Below are 10,959 nucleotides of genomic sequence, written 5' to 3' on the forward strand. Positions count from 1 at the left end.
GACCTTGTCACATCGATTGGTATTGGGCATCTCGAACGACCTGGTCACATTGGTATTGGTCATCTCGAACGACCCGGTCACATCAAAATTGGGCATCTCGAAAGACCCGATTACATCCATTGGTATTGGCCATCTCGAACGACCCAGTCACATCGATTGGTATTGGGCATCGCAATGTAGCCAAGTCGTTTGGGAGTGGATTCACACCATTGATATAAGGATCCATGTAATCGCCAAAATAAGAGTGGTTGTCTGCATCATTAAACTCTGTAAAACTAGTATACTTCAAAATATCCAACGTCTTAGGAGGCTTGACCAGACAATTGCTTGTAATCGCATGATGGCAATCAAGTATGAAAACAAGAGATGCCATTTCTTTAGAGCGACTAGTGAATTTCAAACTAATAATTTCAGTATCAATATTCCCGAGTGTACCCGTCCAATAACCAGAAAGAGTAAATTGAAGGTTAGATGAAACATTGTCTTGCATCCTACCAGTGAGACCACACGAGTTCGGACCCATGGAATTAAAGAAGATGGTAAGTCTTTGACTAGACCCAAACAATTTGGTCACTGAATGTACTTGGCACAAGTCTCAAAAGCTTCAACTCCACTAGGAAAGTCAGGTAGCTTGATAATTTGTGGTTGGGGGGAATTTAATTTGGTGGCTAAAGGAGATGAATTTAATTTGGCGCAATTTTTTGTTTTTGGTTTTGGTAGGTTTGGTGAATTCGACAAAGGGTGGTAACTGGTAATCTCAGGTGTGTTTTTGTTCGGGTTTGGTCACGGGGTCTGCCCAAAACTCTCTGTTGCGCCCAACATAAATACAAACCCCAAATTGAGTCGGGGTCTGCCCAACACAAAATGGGGTTTGTCAATAACAGGACCTATAAAAAATTAGGCAAAAACTCAGATAATCCTATTTTCTCAACCATTTTATACATGTTAATGCTATTAATTTATCAACCATTTTCAACATGTTGATACATTCATTCAATCAGCAACAATTTTAAACTTGTTAATACATTGATTCCGTAAGCATTTTTAACGTGTTATGTTAATTTGTCATGTAAATTTTGTGTTGGTGCTAGTTTGAACAAATCGTTAATTTTATGGATCAAATGGATACTATCGTGCCTACTACAGATGACAACTTGGTTGAAATTTCAACGTCTGAACTAAATGGGAACCAAGACAAGATCTTTTGTTTGTGGGGCTTCCTGGAAGGACCCAACACGACGTCTTTGATACAAAATCCCAGTATCACTACTGATGCAATAGTTGCAGCTCCAACTACATCAAAGGAGAGGAAATCTTACGCATGTTAATGTAACTTCAGTCAAGCATGGAAGGGAAATCAACACATCGACGCTGCATGTTCCCGGTATGCAAGGTGAGTATCCCACTATTACTATTCAAGCCAAAGAGGTCGACAATGGTCTAGAGTTTTGCAAACTCTCCTTGGTTGGGGGATGCAATCATAATACAATGAACGTCAACAAAGTTAGAGAGCTGGCTCTAGCTTCATGGAGGCCTAAAGGTACGGTGAATGGCAAGTAACCCCTTTAGGTAGAGGTTTAAGTACAGTAGAGGCTATTATATGATGTTTCGATTCACAAATCTTGATGATTACACTAAGGTATGGGTTCAAGACTTTACGGGTCTTGAATGTTCGAGGAACAACGCTTAAGACTAAGTAAATGGACTCCAAATTTCTCAACTAACAAGGAAACTCAATCAAATGCTCTTATTTGGGTGCGTTTTCTTGGTCTCAGCCTTGAATATTGGGAGATCAAAACTTTGTTGTCTATGGGACATGCGCATAGGAGACCACTACGTGTCAATGAAAATACTGCAAAAGGAACACTTGGTACTATGCTAGTGTGCTTGTGGATATGGATTTAACTCAAAAGATTCCAGAAAAAATTTGGGTGGAAGTTGTAGGCACGAACATCAACATTTGGTAGAAAGTCGAGACTGGTAAACTCCCTAAGTTCTGTAATCATTGAAAATGTGTAGGACACTTGGTCACAGAATGTAGGACATTGAAAGCTGCTTTGAACAAAACCGTGGTGCCTACACAAAAAGTAGGCATCAATAAGGAGGCTCCAATAGTAGATGGGATATCCAAGGCATAGTACAAATAGGGGCGGACCCAGGACTTCAACTCCAATAAAAGATGATAACCATGCCATTGTGTAATCCTTCAAGCCCAAGTTCAAAGAGCATCTCTAGGTGGTGGTAGTATCACTTGCAGATTTGCCTCTGAAATTTGACAAAACTTTCCTCAAAATCTGACCAACTTTAGGTGGCCACAAATTTCACCCCGCGCACAATTGGTACTGTCGCGCGACACTCTCAATGTTGCCCCAAAAAAAAAAAAAAAAAAACCCCACGCGACATTCCCATTGTTGCACGAATGTCACACTAAATTGAAAAAGTTAAAAAAGAAAACCCACGCGACATTTGCAATGGCGTGCGACATTACCACTGTAGCGCTGCATCCGCATCAGAAATCAAAAATTTGCATCCAAGGATGCGGCTAGACAGGTGATACTACCGGATTTGCTTCCACCTAGAGTTGGTTTTTCGTGAAATTCCAAGTTTTTTAAGCAAATTTGGAGGTAATACTACCACCTAGATATGCTCTAAGTATGTGGGCAAACTTTTTTGCCTTGGGAAGTTGGGCTTTAGGTAGTATAGTATATTTTTTTTTTGCAACAAAAGGACCCTGGGCTGAGGGCTAAAGCCTGGTCCAGCCCTCTCCTAGGTCCGCCCCTGAGTACAAAATATTGCGATAAATATCGAAATTTAGCAAAAGATACATAAATATCATGATATGTTTATAGATATATAAGACTGTAAATATTGGTGATATTTTGATGATATTTACGATATTGGTGATATTTGGAGATATATTGCGATATTTGGGGATATTTGGCAATATTTTGTGTTGGTAACAATTTTATTTAAATTTACCATTATATTTCAAATAAATATAAATGATATATCGTGATATATGAAGAAATATCCAAAATATCCACGGTATTTGTCGATATTTTAGATATATCCACGATATTTGAATATGAAATATTGTAAGATATCTCCAAAGGATAGAGATATATCCACGATACATATCATGAAATTGAGTATCGATAAATACCCATATCTCAATATTTTGTACTATGGTCCAAGGGACAAAGGAAAAGACTTAGGAGAATGAACAACTAGAATAAAGACACAAATAGGTGATTTAATCGGGCACTCATCAAATTGCATTGGGCAGCCTCCGGCCCAAGCCCGACAACTAAGTCTAACAACAATAGCACAATACACCCCCCAACCTCAACGCATACCGGCTACCATGTTTTTTCAAACTTTTTTAGCTAGTATCATCTCTCTCGTGAGACTGAACCCCAAACAAATAAAACAAAAAAAAAAAACTTCGAGTTTTCTGTCGTGTTCATACTTCGAGTGTTGAGTTGTGAATCAATAATGGGAATTGAAGTTGGCAACTTCACCCAATTCGAGTCATGTCTCGTTTGAGTATATACTCAAACTTGGTTGGGTTGATTAAACTTGATTAGGTTGATTAAATTTGATTGGGTGGAAGATTGGGTTGATTAAACTTGATTGGGGTGGAAGATCGGGTTGATTAAACTTGATAATTTCAAACTTGATGTTTTTTTGGAGTTTGGGTGGAAGATTGGGTTGATTAAACTTGAGTTAGAGTTTGCCCAAGCTTTATGAAATTGCTTCGAAGTTTGAGTTCGAGTTTGGGTTGATTAAGTGGAAGTTGATTTTTAAAATGAACATCGTGAAAAACAAACCGAATTTTTTAAATCCAAACGACCCAGCCATGTCGCCCAAGAGAGTCGCCAAACGACTCCGCCATGTTGTCTTGGAGACTGCCCAAACGACCCCGCCATATCGTTTAGCTAAAAACCAAGAGTTTTGTCTCAAACGACACGTGTAGACCACTTGAGTATACACTCAAACAAAATGGTTAGGTCATTTGAGTGTATGCTCAAACTACATGGTGAGGTAGTTTGAGTGTACACTCAAACTACATATTGAGGTCATTTGTGTGTACGCTCAAACTACATGGGGAGGTCATTTGAGTGTACATTCAAACAACATGGCGAGACCGTTTGAGTGTACACTCAAATGACCCGAGGGGTTCGTTATGGCGAGACCGGTTGGATTGGTTGTTGGGCCTGGGCTTTAATGGCAAACTTGTAATATGGCAAACTTGTAATATTTTTTTTGGGGGTTGCCCAATCCACAAATATTGTAGCTAGTACTTCGACTCCAGTGATTATCGCTGATTCTCTGGTACAATTAGGAGTGGAGGTCTAGCAGAATTGTAACAATATATCAATTGAACATTGATAACCGTAAAAACAATAGTAGAATCCTAAATATTAATGTTAATAACACTAATACGTAATCCTACCGTTCTTACGTTTAAATCAATTCTTCTTACTCTCAAAACATAATCATGCAATATAATGAGTAAGGATTCGTCCACTCTTAACTCTCTAGACTTAAATCGAATTCAACTAATCAAACCCAAAAGGAACAATGGTGAGAGTAATGATTTGATGTGGAATTTCTATACTACCATTCCCAACACAAGAACAATAATAAGAACATGTCATTATGGAATAAGTAATTAACTTTATAAATCTAATAGAACAATAAGAACAAGATATGATTGAATGAATAACAACTATTTTATTTATCTAATGAATGATATTCAATGATTTAAATAACTAATCTAAAACAAAGAATGAAACTAATAAATGAAATGAAAACTAAGTAATTAACTAATCTAGATCTATCTTTTTCTAACCCTAAACTCCATTAATATTAGCTTCCTAACCTAACTACCATTAACAAAGAGTCAAGCTTTTGTTTTTATACTTTCAGATCCAAAAATCGTGCATGGGCTTGGAGCCATATTTTGGGCCGGAAAATCGGGCCCAAAACCCAATTTATTTAGTCCAAAATGGGCTCTTCAACTGCAGTTGGCTTCGACAGATGTTTCGTCCACTTCTGCTCCTCTGATTGGGCCAAGGCTTGGACCATTGGAAAGCTCTTTCCGAGCCGGTCGTTTTGACATAAGATACTCCCAATTCCGAGGTCTGACTCCAAAGATACGGCCTTCAGAAGTTCTGCTGACTTGTGCACTATTTCTGCCCGTGTTGACTTTTCAGCTTTTGACCGGGCTTTACAAAGGCTTTATCTCCTTGAATCTTGGCCTTTATTCACAGAAATCCTTAGCAACCGACCTTTGCTCCTTTATCTCGATAAAGTGACACATTTTTACACATAATAGACTTTGAAGCCTGAAATGCATAAAAACACGTAATCAGTATTAACTCTTAATTATTACTCACATAATTGGTCTAAAAGTATGATTGCTAAGGGGTTAAAACTACAGTTTTGGGCTCTTATCAAACATGGGCAAACAGAAGAGACTGAAAATGTGGAGACAAATGGCGAAGTTTCGGAAGCATAAACAATGGCTCAGCCTGAAGCTAGCTTCAAGGGCCCTTGCCCTCTATGCAATTGTGAACACTAATGTTATTAATGTTCCTCCTAATGAGGAAGTGATGACTCAACCACAAGCTCCTGGTGATAATATTGTTACGAATATGTATGAAAATAGTCCACCGAGAGTCATTGAAGACCAACTGGTGACCACCAACCAATTCTCTGTTCTTATTGATAACAATTCTTCATGTGCAATTGAATCATTTATCACAGAAACTTGGGCAGATTTAGTAGAGAAAGAACAGGATCCACCACCCATCAGCGTCGACAACTCTTCATTATCTCCTCACCCCCCCCCCCTCCCCTAAAGCTCACACTCCGGTGCATCAACATCCTAACCACCCTCTTTCCCAATGATAGTCATTTATTGGAATATACGAGGCCTTAAGAAAATAAAAGCAACTGACAGATTGAGAGAGTTAATCAATTCCCATAGCCCAGACATTGTATGCTTAGTTGAGCCACTCATCAAACCTCATCTAAATGTACTAGATACTTTTAGTTCAAACTATTTTGAAAATTCCATTACCCATAATGATTCTCGAAATATACTTGGAAACATTTGGATTCTGTGTAAGTGGGGTATATCTCTATCTCTCATACACTCTTCTGATCAACACATTTCAATCTTAATAGATCAATGTATACTCTCATTTGTACATGCAAACTACCTGATAGCTCACAGGAGACGATTGTGGAATGAGCTCCTCCTGCTTAATCCAAATATCCCGTGGTTGCTGATGGGAGATTTCAATGTGATGCTAAGGCAGGAGGAAAAAAGAGGGGGGTATGAACCCAAATAGAAGAGCAATGTAGGACTTTATGAACTGTATTAATTCTTGTAACCTTATGGACAGTAACAATGAATGCATGGACTTTACTTGGTGCGAGAAGAACCGTCTGCAAGTTAGATATAGTATTTTTTAATGAAGCATGGAACATAACTTTTGCTGGGTGTAGTGGAAATACAAAGTTCGCTCAAAACAAGCTTCTGATCATTCACCTTTAGTCGGCATGTACATTCAGGTTCCTAAACCACCAAATACACCCTTTCGTTTTAACAAGATGTACATGGATCACCCACCAATCTTTCATGGAGACGGTTACTAAGAGTTGGACTCAACCTTTGGTAATGCCACCTCTTCTTATAATGAGGAAAAAGCTTCAGAAACTGAAACTTGAGTTCAAGGAATGGAATCGGGAAGTTTTCGGGCACACATATATCAACATAAAAAGAGCCGAGCTGTAACTTCTAGAATGCCAAGGCATAGTGGATCAAGTTTTGAATGATGAATCATTAACCAATCAGGTGGTGTAAAAAGAGTTAGATCTTGATATTGCGAGAAGTAACAGAGCATTTTTATGGAGGCAGAAATGCAAAATCAAGTTTAATGAAGAAGTTGATAGAAATACCAACTATTTTCATAATCTTTACAAGCTTAGGCAAGGTGTTTCTCTAATAACTGAGTTGGAGAATAAGAATGGGCTGATCACTGGGCAAGAAAGTTTGAAAGAGTACATGGTACAATATTATGAAGCAAAATTCCAAGAAGTCCCTATACAACAAGATAATTAACTTATGAGTTTGATCCCCAAGCTTATAAATGATGAAGACAACTACATGCTTAATAGGACTCCTGATTATAATGAGATACAACATGTTGTCTTTAGCATGAAGGCATATAGTAGTCCTGGTCCAGATGAGTTCAAAGGACATATCTACGACATGTGTTGGGCTATTATTAGGCAGGACATGTGTGGAGCACTGCAATCTTTCTTTATACAAGTGAAACTTCCTAAAGGTATCAATTCAAACTTCATTACCTTCATTCCTAAAGACAAGGCAGCGAGGAAACTTTCCCAGTATAGAGCAATTTTTATGGGGAATTTTCTCATGAAAATAATCTCAAAATTGTTACAATTAAGATTGAATTCTATTGCTGATAGACTTATCACCAAAGAACAAACCGGCTTTGTTCCCTCCTGATAAATGCTCAAAAAATATATTTTAACCCTTAGTTATACCTCTTGTTTCACCCTCTTAGTGGGCTAATCATTCTTGTAAGTTATGTTTTATGACTTTACAAGTGAAAAAGAGAGTTTTACAAAATATTAGAGTAAAAGGGGCAAAAATGAGCAATTTGGAGCATTAAGGATTACATGGGAGCTCTTAGATAATTATGGAGAAAGCCTAAGGTTTTAAAGCTATGAAAAAATAGGACTTTGACCTATTTTAAAGTTTATTTGGAAACCCAATGCAAAAGGACCAGTTACTTAGACTAAAACCCACAAAGAAAGAGCAAAAGATGGAGCAGAAAATTAAAAAGAAAATTAAACCCGGCCATGCATCTGAGACGCATGGAAATACACTGTCTCGTGCGTCCAAATGTATAAAACCAACATAACAGCTCCACCTCTTCTCTATTTTATAAATGGAAGTTGGAATCGGAAGGAGGTTAATATGTAATAGGAAATTAGATCCAAAAGCCTATGTTTGAGATGTTTCTAGAGCTTATATATTGTAACCCCTATATATAGAGCACCTCAGTGCTAGTTGTAATGACAATTCACATTCATTCTTCTTGTCTCCCGAACATGAGGCAAAGAGAGGTTAATAATAAAATATTTGGTTTTCATTAGCCAAGTTTTAATAAATTAATCTCAGCTCCCTAGTTTTATGTTCTTTTTTTCTTCTTCTTCTTCATGTTCTTCCTTCTTCATGGAAGGCTAACATCTCATTCAAGGGAGGAGATGAAGTCGGTACTTAGGGGTTGGTGATTCTTTTGGTTCATGGTGTTCTCCAATCAAGTTAGATCTTTATGTTCTTAGTTATTAGTCTCATTGCCCACACCAAGGGATGAAAGTATAGAATAGGGTTTATGTTTTGCAATTTAATATCATGTTAGTGTTCTTTACTTTACTTTTCTTCTAGTAGTATAGTTCTTTATAGTTAGGGAAATATTCTTTGTGTTTGCCTTAATTGGTGATTCATTGAATGACTGCCTAATTGAGAAGTACTCCTTGATGTTACTCTCAGTAATACATTAAATGGTTACCTGAGCTTACGTAAAAGGAAATAGGATATTGATAGCATAAATATAGGAGCAACCTTAAGTAGAAATAATTGTTAACGATGTTTCGTCTAAGAAGGCATCAACACTCATTTGATTGCCTAATTGTAGTGTACTTGTGAGAACAACCATAAAACAAAATATCACGGATCAAAAGTATTGGTAGATTTGATTATCTTGAATTCCCTCTTATATATTCTTTCAGTCGCAATAGTTTAGTTTAGTTTAGTATAGTTTTGCATTAACTGAATTCTCTGCACAATCTCTACAACTATCGTTTTTAATCCCTCAAACCTCATTTCCAGTCTCGTCCTTTATAATTACTACAACTTAGAAGTGGAACGATATCCTACTCATCCTTTACTCGTTGAGGGATAATTAGGTTTTGATTATTGTATAATTTAGACCAACGACATCCATCATACATCATCCATATACTCATTCCACATTCCATTCTCATTAAACATCTAAATTATACTATTGTCACCTCTAGATGCTCTCAAGCAAGTATAACACTAGCCTCTAAACTCTTCAATGAAATGAAGGTTAGAAGATATGGTGGAAACGTAGCAATCAAGATTGATATAACACAAGCTTATGACACAATGAGTTGGGACTTTTTGCTACAAGTGATAACCAGGATAGGTTTCTCCATCAACTTGGATTCGCTGGATTTGAACTATAATGGAATCTTCTCACATCTTTATCCTTTTGAATGGTGGACCAGTTGGGTACTTTTCTATAGGGAGGGGATTGGAGCAAGGTGACCCACTTTCTCCACTTCCTTTTGCTCTTGCGGAGGATGTCCTTAGTAGGGGGATGTACTATCTCACTCAAAACATGCTCATTACACCATTAGTTTTGAGAAAAGGAGTACTAGCACAAAGTCATCTATTTTTTGCGGATGACATTATTATTTTCTTGAATGGGTGTCTACATGGGACACTAAGAATCAAAGAAATGTTGAATAGATACCAAGAGGCATCAGGTCAAGTCATGAAGAAAACTAAATGTAAGATTTTCTTGGGAGGATTCTCTTTGTCCAGGAAGGATACTATTCTCGAAAATTTTGATATGAATAAAGGAACCTTCCCAAAGAAATACTTAGGTGTTCCATTACATCATCAAGGCAGAATTACAAGAGCTTGTGTAACTCCAATGCTTGATAGACTTAAGAAGAAGCTAACAAGTTAGAGGGGTAGAATGCTATCCTTTCAAGGGAGGAGTATACTAATCAAGTCTGTTTTGAGTAGCATCCCCATTTATAATATGTCAATTTATAGATGGCCATCTTCACTCATTAGAGAAGCTGAAACCATTATAAGGAATTTCCTTTGGTCTGGCAATCCTTCTCTTCAGAAAACTATCGTTGTTAGTTGGGAAAAGGTTTGCAAGCCCATGTCTGTAGGTGGTTTAGGCATGTGGAAGCTTAAGGAGATTAACACCTCCATGTTGATGAAACTAGCCTGGCATATGCTTATGAAAGAGGATAATTTTATTGTCTTCATGAAGAATAAATACTACACAAAGGATAGGGATACTATACAATACTATAGATCATCATCAATTTGGTATATGGTATAAGCAAGTTCTGCTGGAAATCTCTCCACGAAGTCAATGGATAGTTGCAAATGGTGAATCAGTCGACTTCTGGAAAGGTAATTGGCTTGGTAATTTATCTCTGCAACAACTTCTTAATATTAGTCTCCATGACTTGCGAGGGTAAAGAACTAAGTTGAATGACTTGATGCAAAACAACCACTGGGTCATCCCATCGCTGCTTCAAAAAGTCGTTGGTTTCACAGGGAAGTCCACCAGTGATGTTCTCAAGTGTGATTAAAGACCCACAAACTCCTTGATGTCGTGCCCTAACCCAAAAGGCGTTTTTTTCCACCAAATCAACTTTCGATGAGATTAGAAATAAAAAGAATGTTATGCCTTGGAAAAGATTTGTTTGGAATACTTATGTCCATCTGAGAACAATAGCTATAGCTTAGAAACTTCTTCAAGGTGGTGTTTCAACGGAAGACATAGCACAAAAGGTTGGTGTCAAATTAGCCTCTATGTGCAGAATGTGTCATGGAAACTGTGAGTCTCTCCTTCATCTTCTGTGGCAATGCTCCTTTGTTTGCGAACTCTGGAAATGGTTAGTTAATATGTTCAAAGTCACATGACCCTTTTCTAACTTTATGGAGGAAATAAACTAGCTAAGTATTGGAGTCCTATTCTTAAACAATGGAAAATAGGTTTGGTGGTGGGCATAGTTACCATCTTGAAACAAAGAAATAACCTTTATTTTGAAGACATCACACCTAATTTGAGGTCCTCC

Source organism: Coptis chinensis, chromosome 3, assembly GCF_015680905.1.
Source record: "Coptis chinensis isolate HL-2020 chromosome 3, ASM1568090v1, whole genome shotgun sequence".
Lineage (NCBI taxonomy): Eukaryota > Viridiplantae > Streptophyta > Magnoliopsida > Ranunculales > Ranunculaceae > Coptis > Coptis chinensis.